Here is a 27,363-nt window from a genome sequence, read left to right as displayed (position 1 = left end):
ATTAATATTCCAGATATTATCTTTTGTGGGAAATCAAGAGTTATGAATGACCATCTGCATATTGATGCTTTCTGACTAAGCTTCTATCTACCCTGAATACAAAAGACACTGATAGTTAGGCAGCAATATCATTGCCACTATTCAGCCTAAAGAAGTTACAGAGATGGATCTTCATCCCTCTACAACCCTTAGGATTAAGGGTCCCCTTGTAAAGGAGAGGAGAGAAATATATTAGAGGCATTTGAACCAGAGCATCTCCATCTTGAATAGGGACGGGGTAAAATGAGGCTGAGACCTACTGGGCTGCATTCGCAGGAGTTTAGGCATTCTTAGTTATAGAGTGAGATAGGAGGTCAGCCCAAGATAGAGGTCACAATGACCTTCCTGATAAAACAGAATGTGGTAAAGAAGCCAGCCAAAACCCATCTAAACCAAGATGGCCACAAAAGTGACCTCTGGTGGTCCTCATTGCTTATTATACACTAATTATAATGTATTAGCATGCTAAGAGACACTCCCACCAGTGTCAAGACAGTTTACAAATGCCATGGCAACATCAGGAAGTTACCCTATATGGTCTAAAAAGGGGGAACCCTCAGTTCTGGGATTTGCCCATCCCTTTCCCAGAAAACTCATGAATAGTCCACCGCTTGCTTAGCATATAATCAAGAAATAACGATAAGTATACTCAGTCAAGTAGCCCACACCACTGCTCTGCCTATGGAGAGCATTTCTTTATTCTTTTACTTTCTTAGTAAACTTACTTTCACTTTACTCTATGGACTCGCCCCGAATTTTGTCTTGAGCGAAGTCCAAGAACCCTCTGTTGGGATCTGGATTGGAACCCCTTTCCGGTAACAGTCTGATTTTTACTTTTTGAAATGAAATACTAAAACTGTCTCAGGAAAAAAGTAATCTTCAAATCAGAACAGGAGGAGAAACATCACGAGTTTATGACCAAAATTCCAGAGGAAAATCCTGAAAAATTTTTGCCTAATTTTTATTTACATTAAACAACAAGTATATATTAAGTATTGTTAACCATTCCTTGCTAGTCCCCATCTGTCTCCTCTAACATATTTTTGGACCTTTTCCCAGGACCCAAGTAAGAAGGCAAAATTTAGATGTGATATTCTCGACCCATATCATCGCCTCCTCCTCTTGGACAAAACCCAGACTCTTTTCACACATCGGCATGGAGCAGAGTCCAGCCAATAAACGGAGTGAAGCAATCTGCTTTGGAATCCACCCTGCTCTGCTCTTCCTTAACTGACATTTGTGTTTTACACAAACTTCCTCGATACTGGTTTTGATTCCCACTATTACCTAGTACAGTTTATTGCACACGGTTATAACAGCAAACATTTGTACTGTGGTAGTCGTGTGTTAGGCATTCTTCCAAGCACTTCACAAATATTTAGTCATTTAATTCTACCAGATGAAGAAACTGGGGCACAGAGAGGTTAAGTAAGTTGCTCCAGATCACACAGCTAGTAAGCGGTGAAGATGGATTCCAACCCAGATCATTTGGCTTTAGAGTCCATGTTCTTTTTGTAAAAGTCCAGTAAATTCTCAAAAACTAGTATTTTTTGTAAAATTAGAATTACCTTTAATATTACCTGTTTTTTAAATTGAGATATAATTCATAGACCATAAAAGTTACCCTTTTAACGTGTGCATTTAGTGGCTTTATTATAGTCACAAAAGTATGCAACCATCACCACTATCTTATTTTAGAATATTTCCATTACCCCGGAAAGAAACTCCTACCCAATAGCAGTCATACCCTACTGCTCCCTTCCCCAGCCCTGGGGATTCATGAATTATTTTCTGTCTTTATGGATTCGCCTATTCAGGACATTTCATATAAATCGGCTCATACAGTATGTGGACTTTTGTAACTGGCTGGCTTCTTTTACTTGCAAATGTTTTCATAGATGACCCATGTTGTAGCATGGAAAGAGTACTTCATTCCTTTTTGAGGCTAAATAATACTGCATTGTATGGATATACACAGAGATTTTGTTTAGCCATTTATCAGTGGGTGGGCATTTGGATAGTGTTCACTTTTTCACATTTATATAAAACGCTGCTGTGGACATTCACATACAAGTTTCTGTGTGGACATGTTTACATTTTTCTTTGGTATACATGTAGGAGTGAAATTGTTGACATGGTAACTCTATGTTTAAATTTTGAGCAACTGACAACTGTCTTTTAAAGTGACTGCATCACTTTATACTCCCACCAGTAATTTATAAGGAGTCCAGTGTCTCCACATCCTTAACAGACACTTCTTGCTTTTTGTCTTTTTTACTGTAGCCCAACTAGTTGGTGTGAAATGATATCTCATTGTGGTTTTGATTTGCATTTTTGATGCTGAACGTCTTCTCATATGCTCACTGGCCATTTGTATATCTTCTTTAAAGAAATGTACATTCAACTCCTTTACCATTTTTTTTTGGTTGAGCAATTTGTCTTTTTATTATATAAGTACCCAGTATATATTCCAGAAACTAAACCCTTATTAGATATATCATATGCAATATTTTCTTCCATGCTGTTATGTTGTCTTTTCACTGTTGATAATGTCCTTTGCAGCATAGTAGTTTCTAATTTTGACAATTTTGTGTTTGATTGCTCGTGCTTTTGATGTGTGTTTAAGAAACCATTGCCCGACCAATATCACAAAGATTTACACTTACGTTTTTCCTAATAATTTCATAGTTTTGGTTCTTACATTCAGGCCTTTGGTTCATTTTGAATTACAGGTAAAGGTCCAACTTCATTCTTTTGCATGTGAATATACAGTTGTCCCAGCACAATTTGTTAAAAACACTCGTTTTCTGCTCTTTATTATTATTAAAGATAGTCTTTTTCAGCCTTATTAGTATTAGAGAAAATGTCTCCCTTTGTCCCCCAGGCTGGAGTGCAATGGTGTGATCAGAGCTCATTGCAGCCTCACGCTCTGGACTCAAGGGATTCCCTCTGCCTCAGCCTCACAAGTAGCTGGGATTACAGGCACGTGCCACAGCACGCAGCCCACGCAGTCTTGATTACTGTAGATTTGTCGTAAGTTCTAATATCATTAAGTGTGGCTAGGCGCGGTGGCTCACCCCTGTAATCCCAGCATTTTGGGAGGGCGAGGTGGGCGGATCACGAGATCAGGAGATCCAGACCACAGTGAAACCCCATCTCTACCAAAAATACAGAATGAGCCGGGCACAGCGGCGGACGCCTGTAGTCTCAGCTACTCGGGAGGCTGAAGCAGGAGAATGGCGTGAACCCGGGAGGCAGAGCTTGCAGTGAGCTGAGATTGCGCCACCGCACTCCAGCCTGGGTGACAGAGTCTCAAAATAAAAAATCAGTGTGATTCCTCCAACTTTGTTCTTTTTCAAGACTGTTTTGGCTATTCTGAGTCCTTTGTGGTCTCATAAATTTTAGAATCACTTTGACCATTTCAGAAAAAAAACAAAAACAAAAACGGCTGGAATTTTGATAGCGATTATGTTGAGTATGTAGATCAGTTTGGGGAGTACCACTATCTTAACAGTATTAAGTCATCCCTTTGAAGAAAACAATATGTCTTTCCATTCATTTAGGTCTTCTTTAGCTCCTCTCAAGGATATTTGGGATATTTTGTAGTTTTTGGTGTACAAGTAACATTTGTTGATAATAAACTTTATAGTTCCATGGCCTCTAAAGGTTAAACCAGAATTTGTGTGCGATTTGGTGAGACCACAGAATGTTCTGTGTCTGGAAGAATCTGTTCTAGGACAGGTCGGGCGACAAATGCCTCCCAGAGACTGGCCAGAAACGCATTCTATGTGAAGTAGCATGGTGTAATACAATACCACTATTGATCCTTCTCATACCTGGGATAAGTAGACAGACTATAAGGCACTACATTCTATAGTTGTCTTGATGTCAGAACCCAGCTCATTTTCCCCTGACAGCCCACAGGGGATGATCTAAATTTCTCAGGTTGTCATGAATTGCAGGGACGAGAGACTCTGTCCAAAGAATCTGCATCCCTAACTTCCTATTAACATAAATACTTCTAGTTATCCATCCTCCTACAGAGACCACCACTCCCTAGGCACCAAAAATATGTCTGATTGAGATTTAAGTAAAAGCCCACAAAGATGCAGCCCCCAATATCCCCGCTAAACCCTAAACTCAGGTGTAAAGATGCTAGTACATCTAGCACAGAACAGAGAGTTCTATGCCAAGGATCAATGAACTTCTTTTTGTGAGCAATCTATCTCACACACTATCTGAATATTTATAAACCCACAACCTGTCACTAGTTATGTCTTGTTGATACTGTCAAATTTGTGTTGTCCATCTGTTTGTAGATATCCTAAGGTCACACTTTTATGACCTTAGTTCAAGTGAGCCTGACTCTATTTCCTAGTAAATGTTAACGAATTAAGAATAATTCATTTTAATGTTAGCCCCCCAAAAAAGGAGACTTACAAAAAATGATTTTGGTGTGGGAGGGGAGATTATAATTGTAGTTTTAAATCACATTTGGTTTACCTACATTTCTTTTTTTCTAATGCTGCAAAACTGGAATGTTTTTCAAAATTATCCCCATTTTTGTAATAGAAAACCATTTCACAATAATTTGTGGATATTTTACCAACTTCATATTGCATGTGGAAACTAAGTTTAAGTGAAAAGGTGACTTGCATAAGTCAGAAAATGAATCAGAGATCTAATCAGATGTGGGACCTTCCAATCATGAATCCATTATTAGACTGTCTCTAAGTATGAAACATGGGTGAGGAAAAGAGATAGAGAGTGAAATCAAGGTCATTTGGAGTTATGGGAACCACCTGGGCTTCAAGAAAGAATGCAAACACAGCAGGTTCAATTCTCAGTGTCAGAAAGCCATGCCGTTCATGCACTGTAAATGAGGTAACCATCCCATACCTTCTGTACCACTATAATCACACCTCCCTGTTACAGAAACAAAAACCATAAGAACAGCAACCCTGTTGTCTATTTCTTGATCTCTTTGACAAATACACTGTGAAATACAGCACAAGCTTCACAAATGCCACAGAATGCCCTATGTGTACAATAAGAAGGGTGCTTTGAAAGCAAAACAAAAACCTAACTTCCAAATTTACTGGTGGGGGAACTAAGGCACAGAGTTTAGATACCTCCCAATAGTTAATTAGCACCTAAGCATTGTGTGTTGGCATCTCCATCTGGTGCTCTTCCCACTACAATGTCCCACCCTTCATATGACTGACTAGATATTCCATCTATGTTTTTCAGTTGAGTTTTGTAGGGATGAGAATGAGGAAGAAGACCCTGGCCCTTGCAATTCACAATGTGCATACACTTTCACAGTTTCTTCTGGGCCTTTGGGATGCACATGTATCCAGACTAGCCTCTGCCAATCTCTACCAGATACATGAAGGCTACAATATTTATATCTCAGTTGTGTTTTCATTGATGGGGCTTTAAGAATATTCTAATTAATACTCTGCTTCTTTTTTCTTCCTTAGCCAGAACTCGCTCTGACTTATACTAAGATATCAGCCCCAAGGAAAGTTAAAGGAGTCAGGCCTTGAGCCCTGTGAGGAAAGACCACAGAAGCAGGAGTCAGGGAAGCCATGTAGTTTCACATCAGATGGGCTGGATTTGTGGAATTGGAGAATAAGTCTTACAGAATAAATCTGACCATAAGGTCAGGATCAATTTTCAACATTTCAGTTTCCTCTCTCCTCCTTCCTTGAACCATAAGCCAAACCTGTTAATTCTACTACTAAAACGAGTCCTTTCTCGCTATTATAGCTTCTAACTGGCCAGAAGTGGTACGAAATTTGGGCCCAGGATGAAGAGGTGTCAAAGAGCTGCAGCCTTCACCTCTCAGGCTCAAGTGATCCTCCCATCTTAGCCTCCCCAGTAGCTGGGACTACAGGCGTCCACCACCACGTCCAGCTAATTTTTGTAGGTGAGGGTCAACCAGGAGCTTTTCCTATCTAGGTGAAGCCAGCCTGATCTGACTTAACAGAGACTTTGGAGAAGTTGATTCTAAGCCTTTTTTCAGTGACACAAACTAGGGGTGACTTGACATACAATTGGTCCTGGTAGCTGACTATTGTCAGAAAAAAAAGTACTTGAGATCAACTTCTCTAAACATCAAATTAGCACCTTTGGCAAGTATTTTTCACCACTTATTTGGTAGCATAATATGAATATAAAGTAATCCTGTCTCCTAAAGTTGTCTAACACAAACCCTGCATTCATCTCCCACAACACAGTACATCTGGTTAAATCATTCAATGTCTGAGTGTGCAACTAAAACCAATCATTTCAAGGCTTTTTCCAGAAAGGCATCTGACTTCATATGTGGATATTACACGTTGATATGGTTTGGCTCTATGTCTTCACCCAGATCTCATCTCAAATTGTAATCCCCATAATCCCCCCATGTCCAGGGAGGGACCTGGTGGGGGGTGATTGGATCATGGGGGTGGTTTCCCCCATGCTGTTCTCGTGATAGTGAATAAGTTCTCACGAGATCTGATGGTTTTATAAGGGGCTCTTCCCCCTTTGCTTCCTTCACAGGCTTTCTCTCGCCTGCCACCATGTAAGATGTGCCTGCTTCCTATTCTGCCATGATTATAAGTTTCCTGAGGCCTCCCCAGCCATGAGGAACTATGAGTCAATTAAACCTCTTTTCTTTATAAATTACCCAGTCTTCCAGTCTTGGGTAATTTATAGCAGTGTGAGAAAGGACTAATACACATGTGTATTACTGAGATTTTTCTATAACCACAATGTATAGTTTGAAATACATTCTTTTCCCTTAAACCTATGGCATCCACTACTGTGTCCTTACTAGAATTCTAACTTAGCCTAGAATTATATACATATAATACTTTTAATTTAGATCAATATTCTAAAACTACCATATTTCTATACATTGTTATCTAACAATTTTTGAAAATACCCTTAAATGTATAAAGAGGTTATAAAAGGTTAACAGCTACAGAGGAAAAAAAACTAAAGCAGGTTTCCTTTTCATTTTTTTATTTTGGCCGTAATTTAAAGCATAAAAGTATAAATTTTGGGTCATAAAAGTTAAAACACTACCTTGGATTTGCTCTGACCATGGCAACTGTTAAGAATTAGCAGTCAGCTGGCCTCCACGGCTCACTTCTGTAATCCTAGCATTTTGGAAGATGAAGGCATGAGGATCACTTGAGGCCAGGAGTTCCAGGCCAGCCTAGTTAGCCAGGCTCTTCAGCAAGACCCTGTCTCTTTAAAAAAAAAACAAAAACAAAAATTAGCTGGACTTGGTGGTGCACGCCTGTAGTCCCAGCTACTGGGAAGGTTGAGATGGGAGGATCACTTGAGCCTGAGAGGTCAAGGCTGCAGCAAGCTGTGATCATCCCACTGCACTCCAGCCTGGGCAACAGAGTGAGACTCCGTCTCAAAAAACAAAACAAAACAAATTAACTGTCGATATTCCTTGTTGTCACTATGCCAAGAAGGGTTATTGTGAAAGAGAAATATGAGAAAACTGATTGAGATGGCTTTCAGGGAAGCGCATAATACTCAGAAGCTTGGATACGACCTAGACTGCTGGGGGCTAAGGAAAGAGTGAGCATCAGGAAATGTTCATGTTTCCTGAAGACTCACCCTTAGGAGGTAGTACTCACAATATGATAGGGCTGAACTCTAACTGCCCAATTCAGCAGAAGGTATAGGGAGGAAAAGCTAGTGAAGAAGGCCACCTGGGCTGAGGAGGGTTCTGCAGGAAATGAAGTTTTAAGCCAACGGATGGATAGAAACCCCTTACTCCATCCCCATTATCCTTTCCCTATCCAGAGGTTACTATCTCCTCTGAACTCTGAACTATCTTATTATTATTCTAGTTAGAAATCTCAAAGAAATTCTGTGAAGTTCTAAAATAAAAGACTTCTTTTTTTTTTTTTTAACCTGGAAGAATCTCCAGCAATTTCCCAGTCAACCTCTACCCTTCATTTTTAAAAGGAATAAAAATAATAATCAAACAACTAAGGACCCCTGAGGTAGGTGCCTTGTTGTTTGCTCACAAAGACAGAGCTTAAAACAGATTTCAGGTCCCCTGGACCGAGAGAGGACCTCTAGCCACTCTACACTGATGTCTGTGTAATTAGTTGCTGCTGCTGCTGCTTCTACTTCTTCTTCTTCTTTTTTTTTTTTCTTTTGACAGAGGTTCACTCTTGTTGCCTAGGCTGGAGTGCAGTGGCACGATCTCAGCTTACTGCAACCTCCGCCTCCCGGGTTCAAGCTAATCTCCTGCCTCAGGCTCCCGCGTAGCTGGGATTACAGGCAGCTGCCACCATGCCTGGCTAATTTTTTTTTTTTTTTTTGTATATTTAGTAGAGATGGGGTTTCACTATGTTGGCAAAGCTGCTCTCAAACTCCTGACCTCAGGTGATCCGCCCGCCTCAGCCTCCCAAAGTGCTGGGATTACAGGCGTGAGCCACTGCGCCCCACCGGCCATAATTAGCTTCTTTACCTTCGTGCGTATTCATTCCCTTCTACTTTCACTTTCTCCAGTTAGAAACTATGCCAAGACATGATATGCTAATACCCAACCTACTTATTCAGTACTTAACCAGTTTGCTTATTATTATCTGTTTCTTCCCAACAAGACTAATTTCCTGGAGAGCACAGGCAACTTCTTTAGGTCCCTTATTAGCACAGGCCAGAAGTAGGCACAGAACACTAGCTACATCTAAATTCAGAAAGCATGTTGGAGAACTGGAGACTGGCTGAGCATGGGCTGGTGGGGAGGACAAAAATGAAGTGGCAAAGTAAGAAGAAAAAGCATGAAATAGAGAATAAAAATTTAAGGACCAGCTATTTTGTTCACTGCTGTATCCCTAGCACCAAGAGTAGTGTCTGGCATATATCGGAATTCGTATGATTGTTGAAGAAATAAGTAGCTAATTCATCTATGAAAATAGCATTGGTTCTGCAAGAAATTTTTATAGAAAAATAACCTATAGAAACTAATGACCCATAAAGAATTAAACTACAATACTAAAAGTACAAGGGGGAATGGGGAGTAGTTTTTAACAGTATATATAGCAAGTCCATGGTACCCAGGTTTCTGCTCAATAAGGACACATTTTTGGTTCCATCATTAAGCAGGTTGCTTTTCCTCAGATAAAATATTTTAAGTTCCTTGCTATCTATAAACAGCAGGCAACACATCAAGCCTTCAGAATAAAAATAAGATAATATACTCAATAAAGAACACCATATACAAAAATCAACTCAAAATGGATTAAAGACTTAAATGTAAGATCTGACACTAAAAGTACTAGAAGAGAACATAGAGAAAAGCTCCATCATATTAGGATAGGCGAGGTTTTCTTGGACATAAACCCAAAAGCACAGGCAACAAAAGCAAAAATAGACAAATGGGGTTACATCAAACTAAAAAATGTCTGCACAACCAAGGAAAAAATCAACAGAGTGAAGAGATAACCCATGGAATGGGAGAAATATCTGAGAAGTGATTAATGTCTGGTAAGTGATTAATATCCAAAATACATAGGGAACTAAAACAATAGGTGGAAAATAACTGTATTAAAAATGAACAAAGGACCTGAATAGACATTTCTCAAAAGAAGACACACAAATGACCAACACATACGTGAAAAAATGTTCAACATCACTGATCATCAGGGAAAATGTAAGTTAAAACTACAATGAGCTATTACCTCATACCTGTTAGAATGGCTGTTATCGAAAAAATGAAAAATAAGTGTTGGAGAGGATATAGGGAAAGGGGAATGTTTGCACACTGTTGGTGGGAATGTAAATTAGTACAACCATTAGGGAAAACAGTAGGAAAGTTCCTCAAAAAATTAAAAGTAAACTACTGTATGATCCAGCAATCCCACTATTGGGTATACATCCAATAGTGATTTGACTTTTGTATATAGTGTTCTATATTGAGTACATTATCTTACTTTTATTCTGAAGGCTCAATGTTTTGCCTTCTGTGTATAGATAGCAAGAAAATGAAATCAGTGTGTCTGATTTCAGACATACTGCTGTCTGCCCGCCATGTTTATTGCAGCATTGTTCACAATAGCCAAGAGATGGAATCAATGTAAATGTCCATCAATGGAAAATGAATAAAGTATAAATAATATACTTTATTTTATTAATATAAATATATTTTATTAATATAAATGTCCATCAATGGATAATGAATAAAGTATAAATACATATAGTATAAACACAATGAAATATTATTCAGCCTTTTGAAAAATGGAAATTGACAACATGGATGAACCCAGGAGACATTATATTAAGTGAAATAAACTAGGCAGAAAGAGAGAAATATCCCATGATCTCACTTATATGTAGAATCTAAAAAAGTTGAACTCATAAAAGTAGAGAATAGAAAGGTGGTTACCAGAGGTTGGGGGAATTAGAGGGGTTGGAAAGATGTCAGAGGATATGAAAGGATTCTTCCTAACAAGGAGGAATAAGCTTAAGAGATAGATCTACTGTATAACATGGTGGCTATAGTTAATAACTATGTATTGTATTCTTGAAAATTGCTAAGAGAGTAGATGTTAAGTGTTCTCACCACAAAAATATGTGAAATAATACTATGTTAATTAGCTTAATTTAACCATTCCACAATATATACATATTTCAAGACAACATGTATATGATAAATATATATAATTTTTAATTTTTAAAAATTAAACATAAATTTTAAATATACATATAATAAAAATAAAGAATTCCCAGTTGGGAAAGCTCAGGTATAGTAGGCAGAATAATGGCTTCTCAAAGATGTCCATGTCCTAATCTCCAGAACCTATGAATATGTTGATTTTTAATAGCGTTGAAATAGCGAAGGGGAATTAAGGTTACAGATGGAATGAATCAACTGACCTTAAAATAGAAAGATTACCCTGGAATACTCAGTGAGTTCAGTGCAGTTACAAGAATCCTTAAGTGTGAGAAAGGCAAAAGTGTGAGCGTCAGCATGAGAAGACATGAGGAACACTCGACCGGCCATTCCTGGTTTTGAAGATGGAGGAAGGGGCCATGAGCCAAGAATTGTAAGCAGCCTCTAGAGACTGGAGGAGGCAAGGATATTGATTCTCCCTTAGAACCTCCAAAAGGAACCATCCATCTGGAGACCTACCCATCCATTTTTACTTCTGACCTCCAGAACTGTAAGATAAAACTTTATGTTGTGTTAAGCCACCACCTTTGTGGTAATCTGTTACAGCGGCAACAGGAAATGTATAAACTCAGGTTAAAAGAAAACAGAGCTGCAGAATCACATAACTCCTGGCAGAACTTCGGAGCACATGTTGGTTGGGACTGGTTGGGAGGGTTTGGGAAAGGTGGGAATTAGTTTCTGCCAGAGACAACTGAAATAGATGCAATGCTTAACTAACTTCTGCATGATTAAAGACTTTAGTTGTTAATGGGTTGAACTGTACACCCTCCCAAAATTAATATGCTGACATTCTAACCTCCAGAACTCATAATGTAACTTTATTGGGAGATGACAGTACAGAGATAATCAATTAAAATGAGGTAATTAGGATGGACCCTAATCCAATAAGACTAGTGTCCTTATAAAAAGGGGAAATTCAGGGGCAGGGCACGGTGGCTCACGCCTATAATCCCAGCACTTTGGGAGGCTGAGGCAGGCGGATCACGAGGTCAGGAGATCGAGACCATCCTGGCTAACAAAGTGAAACCCCGTCTCTACCAAAAATACAAAAAAAAAAAAAAATTAGCCGGGCGTGGTGGCGGGCGCCTATAGTCCCAGCTACTCAGGAGGCTGAGGCAGGAGAATGGCGTGAACCCGGGAGGTGGAGCTTACAGTGAGCCGAGATCGCGCCACTGCACTCCAGTCTGGGTGACTGAGCGAGACTCCGTCTCAAAAAAAAAAGGCCGGGGGGGGGGGAATTCAGAGACAGATATATACAGGGAGAACACCACATAAACATGAAGACAGCCATCTACAAGCCAAAGAAAGAGGCCTGGAATAGATGCAGCCCTCATAACACCTGAGTTTTGGACAACTAGTCTCCTGAACTATGAGACAATCATTTTGTTGTTTAAGCCAGAGGTCACCAACACCCGGGGCGCAGACCTGTCTGGGGTGCACAGCAGGAAGTGAGAGGCAGGTGAGCCAGCAAAGCTTCATCTGTATTTACAGCCACTCCTCACTGCTGTCATTACCTCCTGAGCTCCTCCTCCTGTCAGATAAGCCACGACATTAGATTTTCTTTCTTTCTCTTCCTCTTGTATTTTTGGTAGAGACGGGTTTCGCCAAGTTGCCCAGGCTGGTCTCAAACTCCTGAGCTCAGGGCGATCCACCCACCGCCTCCTCCCCAAGTGCTGGTTACAGATGTGAGCCACCGTGCCCGCAGGCATTCGATTCTCCTAGGAGCGTGAACCCTATTGTGAACAGCTCATGTGAGGGAGGTAGGTTGTGAACTCCTTATGAGAATCTAACGCCTGATGACGTGAGATGGAACAGTTTCATTCTGAAATCATCTCCCACCAACCTCATCCGACCCACCAACCTCATCCGACCCACCAACCTCATCCGCGTCTGTGAAAAAATTGTCTTCCACAAAATCAGTCCCTGGTACCTGGTGCCAAAAGCCATGCAGTTTGTAGTACCTTGTTACAGCAGCCCTAGCAAACTCATACAGTAATGGAGGCACTGAAAGAAAAAGCGTATGATTTTCATTGAAGCAAATACTTCATGATGTCTCGATGAAAGACCTCGCTGCCGCCTAGCTAGCTGTCAGTGGAGATTCCGGTGCACTGCGGGGGAAAAACCGGGTAGACAGCACAGAGTCCCGTTTCCAGGTGTATTTCAGTTGAGCTGTGCTGCACATTATAGTAACTCGACTCCTTTATTGCCACAACTACTTCCCACCCAGTGGCAAGGAAGTGTGGTCTCATAGGTATAAGAAACTCCAATGTGGAGAGGACTCATTACAGAAGGAAGCAACAATCGCATAAATGAAAGAAAGAAAGGAGACAAAGGGGGGATGAGGGGTTGATAGAGAAAAATGAAAGAGGAAAAAAGACGTTAAAAAGAAAACAGAGGCGAAACCTCGTCTCCACTAAAAATACAAAAATATTAGCCGGCTTGGTGGTGGGCGCTTGTAATCCCAGCTACTTGGGAGGCTGAGGCAGGAGAATCGCTTGGACCTGGGAGGCGGAGGTTGCAGTGAGCTGAGATCGTGCCACTGCACTCCAGCTTGGGTGAGAGAGCGAGACTCCCTCCCCCATTCTCCCCACTCCCCAAAAAAGAAAGAAAGAAAACAGAGATTCAGTCAACAAGGGATAGCACATCACGCTGTACCCTTTTTAATCATGGTTATTGATATCTCATTTAAATATCGCAACAACCCTGGAAAGTAATTCCTGTATTTATGCTTTGCAGTTGAAGAAGCTGAAGCTGAAAGCAATGAGCCCATGGTCCGAAAGGCTATGCAGTCCTCTGACAAGTAATTCCTGTAAGCTCATTCTTTCCCTCCCCCCTCTCCTGATGTCCCCCTCTCCAGGAATAAACAGAGGTCCCCCATTCCTGGATTTTCTCATGTTTCTCTCCGCACCAAATCTGCTGAGGCAGGTTTAGTCCCTTACCATATAAAAACACAGAGGCCAAACCTCACAAGATGCTTGTTCCGAAGAAACACAGGTTAATTCACTTGGTGATTTCTGTTTGTTCACATACACACAAACAGCAGATCACAACCGTTCCGCTCCCAGCCTCTTTCTTCCCTTTTTCTCCCTCCCCAACTGCAAAGTCCACCCCCAGCTGCCTCGCCGCCATTCCCCTCCCACCTTCTTTACCTTCCCCGCCGCGCCCGCCCCCCATACCCCGTTCACTACCGTGTCCCTCCTGTGGTCACTCCGGTTTCAGGTGGGACCGGCCCAGTCAGAGGGGAAATAATGACCGGGTTGGGTAGGGCAAGGTGTACCAGCCTCAAGGAAATGCTTTTCAGTCCCTCCTTCCCACTGCGGGGCGTGGCTGCCGGCAAAGGATGGAGCTCGGGCGGGCTCCCGCGAAGGGAAGTCTGCGGGCTCCGAGGTTTCCGGGACTCGCCACACGCGAGCCACAGGAAACCGCTGCTGAAACTGTAAAAGCTGGACTTGCTGCTGATCTATAGTGATCGCTAGATGCCAGGTATCACGGAGACTCCAGTCCAGGTGAAAACGGAGTCACGACACAGGGCAACAGCGCCACCTCACGGCCGGCCCCAAAGCAGCGGCCTCCATTGGCGCCTAAAAATGGTCAGGATTCACATTCAGATGGATTATTCCGCGCCAGGAACGTTCTCCACCTGAAGGCTTTGCCAGGGTGTTCCAAGGTAATACTGACGGGCCGGGAGCGGTGGCTCACACCTGTAATCCCAGAATTTTGAAAGGCCAAGGCGGGTGGATCACCTGTGGTCAGGAGATCGAGACCAGCCTGGCCAACATGGTGAAACCCCGTCTCTACTAAAAATCCAAAAATTATCCGGGCGTGATGGCGGGCGCCTATAATCCCAGCTACTCAGGAGGCTGAAGCAGGAGACTCGTTTGAACCCAGGAGGCAGAGATTGCATAGAGCCGAGATTGTGCCACTGCATTGCAGCCTGGGCGACAGAGCTAGGCTTCGTCTGGAAAAAAAAAAAAAGATAGTACTGATCACTGCAGAGACGTGGGGGAACCTATAAGGAATTAATGGGAATTAAAATCCCAAGATTACGTAATTGATCATTCATTTAGAGCGCGCGCACACACACACACACGTATATGTATATGTATATGTATATGTATATGTATATGTGTGTGTGTGTATCCCATTATGTCCTGGGTTCTCCTCTGGGGAAACAGTGAACAAATTAGTTATGTTACCTGCCCACATGGAAACTAAAATAATAGAAAATACTTAAGACAATAGATAGCTGAAGGAATTCTGTTAGATATTAACACCTAATACAAATTCTATTAAAGAAATATGGGTCATAGGAAACTTGAATATGTCACCAGTTTGTTCAGCATTGAACGCATACGAAACACAAACTGACATTCATTAGAGCAAAAAGAACTTGGGTGCAATGTAATATGGAATATTTAGAGATTGAGATATATCAATTCTCTAGAGCTTTCTCTACTGGCATTTTCATTTTCTTTGGGGCTTTTTAAAAACAGGATGAATTGTACTTAATGCCACTGAACTGTTCATTTTTAAATGGCTAATGGTTGATTTTATGTTATGTGAATTTTATCTCAAAAGGAGAAAGGAAGACATCTCATCAGTTAGTTGTTCTTTCCATCCTTTGTGTCATAAGTGATAAATCAAAGCCAAATGAACTCTTTGGAACTTCATATGATGTAATTTTCTACTCTACCTCCCCAAGCATGCTCCTTGATGACAGATAAAGTGGTTTACTCATTTTTTAAATTTCTGCAGTGTATTGCTAGATACTCATTCTGATGCACAGAATTTTGTTTAAAATCTCGTTACTGTTATGGTAATAGAGGTTATAACCTCTAGGATTAAAAAAGTATATATATATGGTACAGAAAGAGGAGGCAAAATTTTACTCTCCAATTTTGTTGAGCAAATCAAATAAATTATACATTAAAAACATTTCGAGATAGAGAAAACACTGGAAATAGTAATGCCCAGACACGGAAACAACTAAGTACCACACAGTCTGAGTTAAACAGCAGAAATACACAATGAGGTATATATGTATAGCTAGTCCCACACATTATACTCATTAATAAGATGGTTAGAATATCCATTATTTCTCTTTTCAAGTTTTCATTCCCTTGTAATTTCAATTATTACCTCCATCTCAAATTTATGAGCCTCCAACTCATTGTCAACGATGCTTTGGCTCCAGTGTTTCTATCAGATCATTATTTCTGCCTCATTATTAATTCCGTAGGAATTTGTTGAATGCTCATTATCTCTCTGTCCAGATTAAGTACTGAACAGTAGTGTCACACTGAAATATACATTGGAGCTCTCTTCCTTCTCCAGTTTAGTCTACATGAATCCTAACTGCCAGATCCTGCTCTCCTCTAAGCTGTTAAAGCCATCCATCCATGTGTTATTTAGTATATTCCCTCTTCTATGATTCTGCAGTTGTGAGGAAGGAATCTATTGGTTTAGTGGGGTGGAATCTATTTACAGAAGGCATGGAGGAATTCCTGGAAAGTCATTCATTATAAGAAAAAAGCAAATCAAAGCACAAAGGTATTTTCCACTAACAAGAATAGCTTGGGGTTCAGCATTGTGTCTGCATCTCAATGTCCTTTGGCCAAGCCCTTATGAAATTTAACAGAGTCCTAGTGAGAGGGGACTCTAAGTACAACTGGTAGAGTTATTTCACAGAAAAATACAACAGCAACAATGAAACTGTATGAGACCTTGTGTACACAAGGTAGCTTTGCTCTGGAACTGTTTTCAAGGGAATATAACACAAAAGCGAGGCAGGTGAATTCTTCCAACTTTATCTGGAAATGCAGCTCAACTTTCACAAAAGGACAAGCGGTGGCTACTAGTGGGAGGTAGCTCCACATGGGCCTGAGGCTTACCTGAAAGACTTGCACTGGCACAAAGGATCAGAGTCCCTTTGATGAAAGCTATAAACAGAGTCAGCGGTAGAGTCACTGCAGCAATGCCTGGCATCTAAATGGAGCTTCCCAGGCGTTTAGAGAACAGCAGACATCACCAGAGGAAATCTAAGACAAGAAAAATAGTGGACTCTATGTAGCAGCTAGGGTTTGGGACTGTGAAAATTTATGAGGTCCTCTACTATCTTGAGGATCTTCAGGGACAGTTGGGGAAAGGATCTTTTAAGAAAAACCAGAGGTTCTGCAACCAACTAAAGGCAGTGACAGAGTATGGGAAATTACTACTGATATGACCTCATGTTTAACCCTGGTTGGTATACCCTACAGAATATTGATCATTGGTAAGCTTCCATGTACATGTTATTTCTTTTTACATTATATATTAGCTTTCTATTGCTAACATAACACATTACCACAAACTTAGTGGCCTAAACAATATAAATTTTTTATTTTACAGTTCCGTAAGTCAGAAGTTAATATACTTCTACGTGGGTTAAAATCAAGGTATTAGCAGGGCTGTATTCTTTTCTAGAGGTTCCTGGGAAGAATTTGTTTTCTTGCCTTTCCCAGCTTATAAAAGTCTCCCATATTCTTTGGTTGCTAGCCTTTTTCTTCCCCCCATCTTCAAAGCCAACAGCGGCTGGTTGAGTCCTTTCACATCAGGCGTGTTTCTGTGACCATTCTGCCATTGCTTTGTGTCCTGCTCTCTCTCTGACCACAGGTTAGAAAGTTTCTCCACCTTTAAGGACTCACATGATGAGTAGATTGGGCCCCCAGGATAATCTTCTTCTCTGACCTCCTAATTTTCTTCTCTGAAGCTCCATAACCTCGGTCACATCTCCAATGTCATTCTTGCCATTAAAGGTAGCATAATCGTTACCGGTGGAGGGTGTCCAGGTTCTTCGCATCTTGCACAAAGAACTGGACAAAAGGCACAAACAAACCAATGAAAGTAAATCACAGATTTTTCAAAATAAATTACACTCCACAGACTGAGCAGTTTCGAGCAAGTGACTCCAGAGCCTGGGTACAGAATTTTCTGGGGTTTAAATACTCTCTAGAGGTTTCCTGTTGGTTACTTGGTTTAAACCCTATGTAAATGAAGTAGTGGCCAGCAACCAGTCTGATTGGTGATGCAAAATGACCAATCGGAAGCTGAAGTGAAGTTACAAAGTTACACATGAAGACTTGGCCTGCAACCAGTCTGATTGGTTGCAGGAGGGGACCAATCAGAGGTCCTTTCATTCTTCATCTGCAACGCAGAAAAGGGTGGAGCGGGGAGTTGCAAAGGAAGTAGCCCCTGATCGTTTTGTTACTTGGGTGTGGAGAGGTGGGGTTTTCCTTTTGATTCAGTTCTAGGAAGTCGGAGCCAATCGGCCTTAGGTTCCCTGCCTTCAGACCCTATTCTCCTGCCTCATAATCACAGGTTCTAAGGATTGGGGTGTGGACATCTTTGGGGGCCATTGTTCTGCCTACCACACATTGCTTGGAAGAGCGTGCAGTATAAGGTCCATGTCTTACACCTCTTCATAGTCTCTGTTTCCTGTAAATACTAAAAAATCAGTAAATGTTATTGACCATAAAAAACGTATACCACTTGCCAACTATTTTTATTCTCAAGAACATTCGATCTCCCTACGGATTAAAAAAAACGTGATAATTAAGGATATGATGTCAACCATTTGGGTCCACTCATGTTTTTCTTCTCGTTTTCCTTCTTTCACCAGGATTCTCATACAGTTGTTCAGTTGAGAATGACTGTTTAGAGTTCACTGACCTACAGCTAGATTCCAGAGCTTGCATCAGCTTCAGCAGGTTGACCTTTCTGGGCCTCAGTTTTCTCACTTGTAAAACTGAAAGGTTAGACTACATTAGCCTCAGGTTCTTGTCAGGGTTCATATTCTATGATCCTCTAAACATTGCATGCACAATCTCATCTCCTCCTAACTCCTGCCTGCTAGAGCTATTGCATGCTATGGAACATCTCTGGCAGGTAGACATCCAGCTTTGTCTACACTTCTTCAGTGCTGAGGACCGGCCACCAAGTAGCTTATTCCATTCATAACACCTGATTATCAGAATTTTTTTCTTATACTTAACCTCTCTAACCCCCAATTTGTTTACATGTAAAATGAAACAAAAAAGGCCTAACTCACAGAGTTGTTGAAAGTTCAAATAAAAAAAAAAAAAATACTGAAAGTACTTCTTGAAAATCAAAAGCACTACATGTGTTAATTTCCATATTATTATTACCTAATATTGCTAATAATATCTTACGTTTCTATTAATCTATACTTGTGCAACCTATGGTGGATTGTACATCTCTCTTTTAAACACTTTATTTGTTCATCTCAGTCCCCTTCAGGTAAAACATTAAAAATAATTCTGAATCAAAATTCTGACATTATCCCTTTCTAGCTATATTACTGAGATATTTTCAACTACATACTTGATTTTTTTAAAAAGCACCCTTTTTATATTATTTCCACCTACTTCACTGATAAAGGTAAAAAGAACAGAGTTTTTACAATACCACTAAATAATTATCTAAATGTTGGTACTTAATTCAATAAGCAGTCTTTAAATATGATTTTCCAAATAGCTACTGCCCTCCCTAATGGACTGTAAGCTTCAGGTTAAGAATACTGTATCCACTGAGCTGCTCAAATCAGGAAGCTGGGAAATGCCACATAGATGCTGTTCAATCTTTTTGCCTCCATTTCACATAATCAAATATCAGTAACAGTTGTACCTTCTGAATGTCTTTATCTTGTCTCTTTTCTCTCTTACATTATCTGAATTCACCCCTCTTCTTTTCCTGCCTGAATTTCTGTAAGAGTCTTCCAACTGGCCTTCACTCCTCAATCTCACCTTCTAATTTTTCATTTTATTGCCAGCATATTTTTCCAATGAGTATGTCTTACCATGCAATACCTACCACCATTAAAAATCTTTACAAAATAAAATTTCTTAAAAGATGATTTCTTACATCATTGCAAAATAAAATTTGATGGTGAATCTCCCTTAACCCTCACCTTATCTATACTTCCTAATATCCACCAATCATACTACATATTCATTTTTTCTACAAAAACCAAAGAAACAAGTACTAACTCCTCTCACCTGACAAGCATTTGCACACTCTGTTCCCTATGCTTATAATGCCCTTCCCCTCCTAACTTACTTAATAATTCCCACCTAGCTGTTTAGGATGCAGCTCACCTCTGAGAAGTAAATGGTCCCTGAGCTTTACTGTGAATCCTCTCCTATGCAGACTGTCCTTCTTTCTTCTTGGCACCAGAGTGTTTCTCATTTGTAGTTTCCTTGTCTGTTTCTTCTAATAGACTATATTCTCCCTAAGGACAGAGATGCCAATTTATCCTATTTATAGACCCTTGCAAAGTGCCAGGGTGTGTTTGTCAAATATGGGAAGAGTATAAGAAAAAGTGATGGTCTTACATTGAAGTCTCAAAATACTTTCAGATTTATCATTTTGTTAGATCTCTATAAAACCTTAGTGAGGCAGAGAGGACAGATACTGTAAAAAACATGTAATTTTTATTGAGATTCAGTGATTGTGTCTTGTCCGTAGTCACACAGAAAGTAAGCTGCAAAGTCAGTATTTGCCAAATTAAATGCTTTATTAAATATATGTTTGTACCCAAATACATAAAAATTGCTAGTAAAATAAACTTAAAAAATGTAACTGTGTGCTAAAGCCTCTAAGAGGTACTTAAGAAATGCATTGAGATCAGGAAGCCCAAATCTCACCAAGGATTCATTTATATCATAATAATGCCATGGTCTGAATACAGTCCAGAAAAAAAAAAAAAAACCAGAGTGAAATTTTTTATGTGTTCAACATTACCAAGGGGAAATATGCTTTTATAACATGATGTGAACACTTTGTGTAGCATAAGGTTGCTATTACTACATAACACAAGATCCCCAGTACTTCCTTCTCCAGGTCTCCCCAAGGAGACTTTGTCTCCTTGGCTTCCCAATATCTTTCAAAAACTCTAAACATATTCCCGGAGCAATGCACTTGTGATTTATTGGTCCTAGAACACTCTGGATTTCTCCTCAGCTACCCGCCACCATCACTTCCTTCAGGTCTCTGATCAAATGTAATCTTATCAGTGAGGCCTTTCCTGACCACCCAACCCCACTCCATCTTGGCACATATAGTCATCCTTGCCATTATTGTTCCTTTAGAGCTTATCATACCCAAACACACTATACAATTACTTCTTTATTTATCATCTTTCTTCCTTAACTTTGTAAAGACAGAGTCCTTTTTGGTTCACAGAAGTATCTCCAAAACCTAAAACACTATCTGGTACATGATAGTCCCTTAAAAATATTTACGAAATGGATGAGTGAATGAGTCAATGATCCGTGGGATATATTTCCTTCTGGGTTAGGCATGAGGTGTAGTTGTACATTTTGGAAGCAAATTATTTGACTCTTTTTATAGATGCAGTTCACTTATAGCTACTTGTATTTCTTAGAGGTAAATTTGTTACAAAATATCAGAACCAAATTTATGGCCCACTTTATTATGTATAGGATTCATGACTAACATATTGTGCTCTGCCTCAGTTTTAACTTCAACCTATTTCCCCTTTACTTCATTATCTTTCCAATTTACTTATTTTTATCTTTTGGTGTCACATATGTCATATGTATACATATATGTATATATTTTATATATATAAAATAAAATCTTAAGATGCTTTACTATATATAGTATATAGTAAATATAGTATATATTAAATACAGATATAGCATACAGTAAATATATAGTATATACTATATAGTATAGTAAATATGGTCTATAGTATATACTACATATAGTGTACCATATATGATATATACTATAGTAAATTTAAGTATATATACTATATAATGTATATATTGTAATATATTTCAGTATACTATGTATAAAGTATATATAGTATATTATATACTATATAGAGAGTAAAGCATCTTAAATTGTTCTAGAATAGGAAGGAGAAAAATTCAGTAAACAGAGGAAATTTTTTAAAGTTATTAAAATGTCACTTCTTATAAATGATTTTTGCAAACATAGTATTAAACAATCCTTGGGGAACTAAAAATTAGCAGTTTATGAACGGGCAAAGCTAAAGACAGATCTCATTTTCACCATGCTGTGCCCCTACAAAGTGCAGCATGAAGAGGCAGTTAATCTTTTCACGGGTTCTTCCTTTTGCCTTACACTGACAATGTAGCATGAAGAGAAAAGCATGGATATTGTAATCAGAAAGACCATGGTCGAAACCTAAATCCGCCTCCAAACAGCTCATGCTTTGGAACTGTGGCAGAGACTGTGGTAGGTTCTGCCCACCTCACCTGTTCCTTCCCTCTAGGTGCACTTTCCCAGCACCCTCTCATCTGGGTAGGACCATGTAACTAGCTCTTGTCCAGAGACGATAAGCATTAGTGAGTTGTCACTTCCAGTCTGAAGCCCAGGGGCTCCCTCATTTCCCTACCTACTGGCTGGATGATCACAGAACAGGCTGAAACCACGTTAAAGGTGATAGAGCCACAGTGTGAAGGAGACTTTATTCTTAAGTAGCGACAGGAAGGAGAAATGCCCAGAGAGAGCCACCAAACCAAACACACAAGAAAAAAATATATTAAGCCATTGGAATTGAAGATTGTTGATTACAGCAGCTAGCATTATCTTGAGGAATGCAAACATATTACAACGCAAGAGCCACTATTTTCCACATCAGTAAAAGGGAAATAGAATGTGTTTCAGTAAAGGTAAAAGATAGCATATTTACAATGCTTGATATTTTGGTTACTTTGGTAGGTAATATGTAAACCAGGAGGAAAAAATATATGTGTCTTGAAATATGTGAAAATAAGTTTTTGCTAAAATTTACTAATATTTTATATCATGAAATGACAGTGGCACCCTCACTGGGTCTGTATGTCACAGGGTTGTGTATTATGTATGGAAGACGAGATATTCATCTAGTATCCTGGTGAGTAGGACAGTAATACATGGAATGAAGGGGTTGCTCATGTGCAAGATGCATTTGTTCGTACCTGTTTAACATAATGCAGCCTATGATGATATCAGTGTGGTTTGGTTTATAAAATAAAAACCAATAAATAGTGTGATCTTAGCAAAACCATAAAACGACAGCAGTAATCATTATAATTACTTGTTTTTACTGCTATCATCTGTCAAAATACTCGAGTTATCACGTTCAAAATACTATTCATTTTTCCCTTTACACAAAGTCAAGTTTCCCACTCTGCGCTCTATTCTTTGATAAGTACTGGCAGCAATATGCTACCTGGCAAACAATATCCCATGACTTAAATACTATGATATAAAATAAACATCAATCCTCTATATATGTGAGTTTCAAATCCACAGATTCAACCAATTGCAGATTGAAAATATTCATTAAAAAATGGATGATTGCATCTTTACTGAACATATGTAGACTTTTTCCTTGTCATTACTCCCTAAACAATATGGGATACCGATTGTTTATATAGCATTTACATAGTATTAGGTGTTATAAGTAACCTAGAGATGATTTAAAGTATATGGGATGATGTACATAGGTCATATGCAAATACTATACCACTTTATTTAAGGAACTTGAACATCTGTGAGTTTTGGTATCAGCAGGAGGTCCTGGAAGCAATCCTCCATGGATACCGAGGAACAACTGTACTTAAACACTACGTCTATACAATGAATATATCTTACATTACATGATAAGGGAATTAGAGAGGAAAGAAAACAAAGATGCACATAAACACAAATGTATTCATGGCAGAATAAGGAGGAAGTACTCATGACAATTACAGTCCTTATTTCTGTAAGCAGTCAAGTGGTTGTAGCTGGTATTTGTAATACCGTCTTTCACTACCTTTTCTGTGTTCCCTTTGCTTTTAGCAACACCTCAGCTGGTCATGATTCTTTATCAGGTGGTGTGACCAAAACCTTCATTTCTGAAGGATCTGCCCCCTTCGTCCTCCTCCCTAGACTGGGTTGCTATAGTTTCACTGACCTTAATCACAGAGCATGTAATCTAAGAGATGCCCTAAAGGATCTACTGTATTCCAGACATGTTTTCTTCCTTATTTCTATTGCAAAGCAGTTGTTGCATTTTGCCTTAGGAGTCAGGATCTTCCTCTGCTAAGGTCAGTATTCACATGGGACACAGGAGAAGTCTATCCATATAGCTCTTCTGCAAATATTTTTTGCCACCAATATTCCAATCATGTTCCTTCCAAATCCCTGAGCATCCAGTGAAACCATTGACCACAGCCCATAAACCAGAACATAACCACATGTTTAGCCATTTTCTGTTACAAGCAAAGTAAACAATCAGGTGCGCTTCTCAAAGTTCAGCCCACTGGGGGTTTCCCTTTACCACTGTCCTTCAAATGATGTTCCATAGCGGGGCTTTAGGGCTGCAGCTGTGTAATTTCAGGTAGTGCCTGCATATAGTGCAGAACCATCTGTAAACCAGACCTAAGTCTTCTCTTCCTCTGACCACTGATCACAGGGAGCTCCCAGTGAGGCTGTAAGTGTAGGCTGGGAGAGAGAAGGCAGTATAGTCGGAGTGGGCATTTGGGCCACTTTTCATGTAACCTACTTGTGCCTTTAGGCCTGCTCAAGCCTGATCATGTATATACCACTTCCATTTGATGATGGAGTATTACTGGCATACCCAATTTTATGGGTTGAGGAGCCAGATAACTCCCAGTTCATGGTGGGGGGCTCAGGTCCAGTTAAATTCGTGGCCCATAATTAAGTAGTCAGTCTCTACTAGGCCCAGTAGCACACCAAGAGTTGTTTATCATAAGAATAATAGTTACTTGTGGATGATGGGGCAGGGCCTTGCTCCAAAATCCTAAAGACTTGTCCTGTGATTCACCTAAGGGAGCCTGCCAAAGGCTCCAAACAGCATCCTTATCTGCCACTGATACTTCAAGCTCCATATGGCCCAAGTAGCAAAGCAGCTTGCACAGCAGCCTGGACCCATTGCAGAACCTTGTCTTGGTCTGGGCCATACTCAAAACCAGCAACTTTTCAGCTCACTTGTAAATGGGCCAGAGTAACACACTCAAATGAGTAACATGTTCCTTAAAAATCCAAAGAGACCCGCTAGGCATTGTGCCTCTTTCTTTTTTTTTTTTTTTTTTTTTGAGACGGAGTCTCGCTCTGCCGCCCAGGCTGGAGTGCAGTGGCCGGATCTCAGCTCACTGCAAGCTCCGCCTCCCGGGTTCACGCCATTCTCCTGCCTCAGCCTCCCGAGTAGCTGGGACTACAGGCGCCCGCCACGTCGTCCGGCTAGTTTTTTGTATTTTTTAGTAGAGACGGGGTTTCACCATGTTAGCCAGGATGGTCTCGATCTCCTGACCTCGTGATCCGCCCGTCTCGGCCTCCCAAAGTGCTGGGATTACAGGCTTGAGCCACCGCGTCCGGCCTGTGCCTCTTTCTTGCTTGTAGAAGAGGCCATATGCAACAACATATCCTTCACCTTAGAAGAGATGTCTCAAGATGACTCACATCACTGCATCCTAGAAGTTTCACCAAGGGAGAAGATCCCTGAATTTCCATCAGATTTATTTCCCACCCTCTGACATATAAATTTCTTACCAATAAGTCTAGAATAGTTCCCACTTCATGCTCATGAGGTTCAATCAACGTAAGTCATCAATGTAATGAACCGCTGTGATATCTTGGAGAAGGTCAGTCAAGATCACTGAGAACTAAATTAAAACATAGGTCTGGCAAGTTGACCTACTGATATGGTTTGGCTCTGTGTCGCCATCCAAATCTCATCTGATTGTAATCCCCACATGTCAAGGGAGGGACCTGATGGGAGGTGATTGGATCATAGGGGCAGTTTCCCCTATGCTATTCTCATTACAGTAAGGTACTTCTCACGAGATCTGATGGTTTAAAAGTGGTGCACTTTTCCTGCCCCCTACTCCCATGTAAGATGTGCCTTGCTTCCCCTTTGCCTTCCACCATGATTTTAAGTTTCCTGAGGCCTCCCCAATCATGCAGAACTAATAAAATTTGGTTGTGTCCCCTCCCAAATCTCATCTTGAATTGTAGTTCCCATAATCCCCACATGTCATGGGAGGGACCCAGTGGGGGGAGGTAATTGAATCATGGTGTTGGTTACCCCCATGTTACTGTTCTTGTGAGTTTTCATGAGATCTGATGGTTTTATAAGGGGCTTTCCCCCCTTTTGCTTGGCACTTCTCTTTCCTGCCACCATGTGAAGAAGGGCATGTTTGCTTCCCCTTCCTCCATGATTGTAAGTTTCCTGAGGCCTCCTCAGCCATGCTGAACTGTAAGTCAATTAAACCTCTTTCCTTTATAAATTACTCAGTCTCAGGTATATCTTTATTGGCAGCATGAGAAAAGATTAATACAGGAAGTAAGTTAAGTAAACCTCTTTTCTTTATAAATTATACACTCTTAGTAGTTCTTTATTGCAGTGTGAAAATTGACTACTACAGAAAATTGATACTGGCAAATTGGGGCACTGCTATAAAGATACCTGAAAATGTGGAAGTGACTTTGGAACTCAGTCACAGGCAGAACTTGGAACAGTTTGGAGAGCTCAGAAAAAGATAGAAAGACAGGGGGAATTTTAGAACTTCCTAGTAACTTGTTGAATGGTTTTGACCAAAATGCAGACCAAAAACCTCTTTCCTTTATAAGTTACCCAGCCTCAGGTAGTTCTTTATAGCAGTTGAAAATGGATTCATACACCTACCCTTTAGTTAAGACAGTGGAAGTGCATTAATGGCATCGCCAGGAGAAAGCAAACTGCTTCTGGTGAATCTTACGAACAGGTATGGAGACAAAGGGATTTGATAGATCAATAGATGTAAACCAAGTACCAGAGGATAAGTTAATTCGCTTAAGCTATGAAACTATATCCGATACTGCAGGTGCAACTGTAAGCATCACCTGGTTAAGCTTGTGATAATCCTCCATCATTCTCCAAGATCTATCTGTCTTCTGGACAGACCAAATATGAGAGTTGAATGAGGATGTGGGGGAATCACTGTCCTGGCATCCTTCAAGTTCTTGATGGTGGCGTGACTCTTGGCAATCCCTCAGGGAATACAGTATTGTTTTTATTTACTATTTTCCTAGGTAGAGGCAGTTCTAATGGCTTCATCTTGGCCTTTCACACCATAGTAACCCTCACTCCACAGGTCAGGGAACCAATGTGGGATTCTTTCAGCTACTAATGGCATACGTCTATTCCAGCTATGCATCTGGAACTGGGAAAACCACCGGATGGATCTGGGGACCCATTGGACCCACTGTGAGGTGACCCTGAGCTAAAACTCCATTGATCACCTGATTTCCATAAGCCCCTACTCAGACAGGTAGGTCAAAGTGATATTTTGGGACTCCCAGAATCAGTGTAATTTCAAAACCAGTGTCCAGTCTGATTATTTTCCCCAGTGATTTTTACCCCAGCAAAAGGCAGTAGGTTTCTTTGTGGAGGGCTTGGAGAAAGATTAACAGTATACATTTTTGATAGGGTAGCAGGCTCCTCCCTCTAAAGGACCTGGACTCCCTTTCATTTAAGGGGCTCCGGGTCTGTAAATTGGCTCGTCTGGTAATCGATTGAGGAGCCATGACTCTCTGTTTATATGATTCAG

General features: G+C 40.3%; 1 protein-coding gene across 1 annotated transcript in view; it reads right to left on the bottom strand.

Annotated features, from left to right (window-relative positions):
• The window catches only part of STYK1 (serine/threonine/tyrosine kinase 1), a 54,851-nt gene extending 40,863 nt beyond the window's left edge, over window positions 1–13,988 (bottom strand). Inside the window, exon 1 of the mRNA XM_011952893.1 lies at window positions 13,924–13,988. The gene's annotated coding sequence lies outside the window, so the exon portion shown is untranslated. The remainder of the gene's footprint in view (window positions 1–13,923) is intronic.
• Window positions 13,989–27,363: the final 13,375 nt, after the last annotated feature.

The sequence above is a fragment of the Colobus angolensis genome, unplaced genomic scaffold, assembly GCF_000951035.1.
Source record: "Colobus angolensis palliatus isolate OR3802 unplaced genomic scaffold, Cang.pa_1.0 Scaffold11, whole genome shotgun sequence".
NCBI lineage: Eukaryota > Metazoa > Chordata > Mammalia > Primates > Cercopithecidae > Colobus > Colobus angolensis.
The sequence above is the reverse complement of the archived record's forward strand: the minus strand, read 5'-3'. Positions and strand labels throughout refer to the sequence as shown.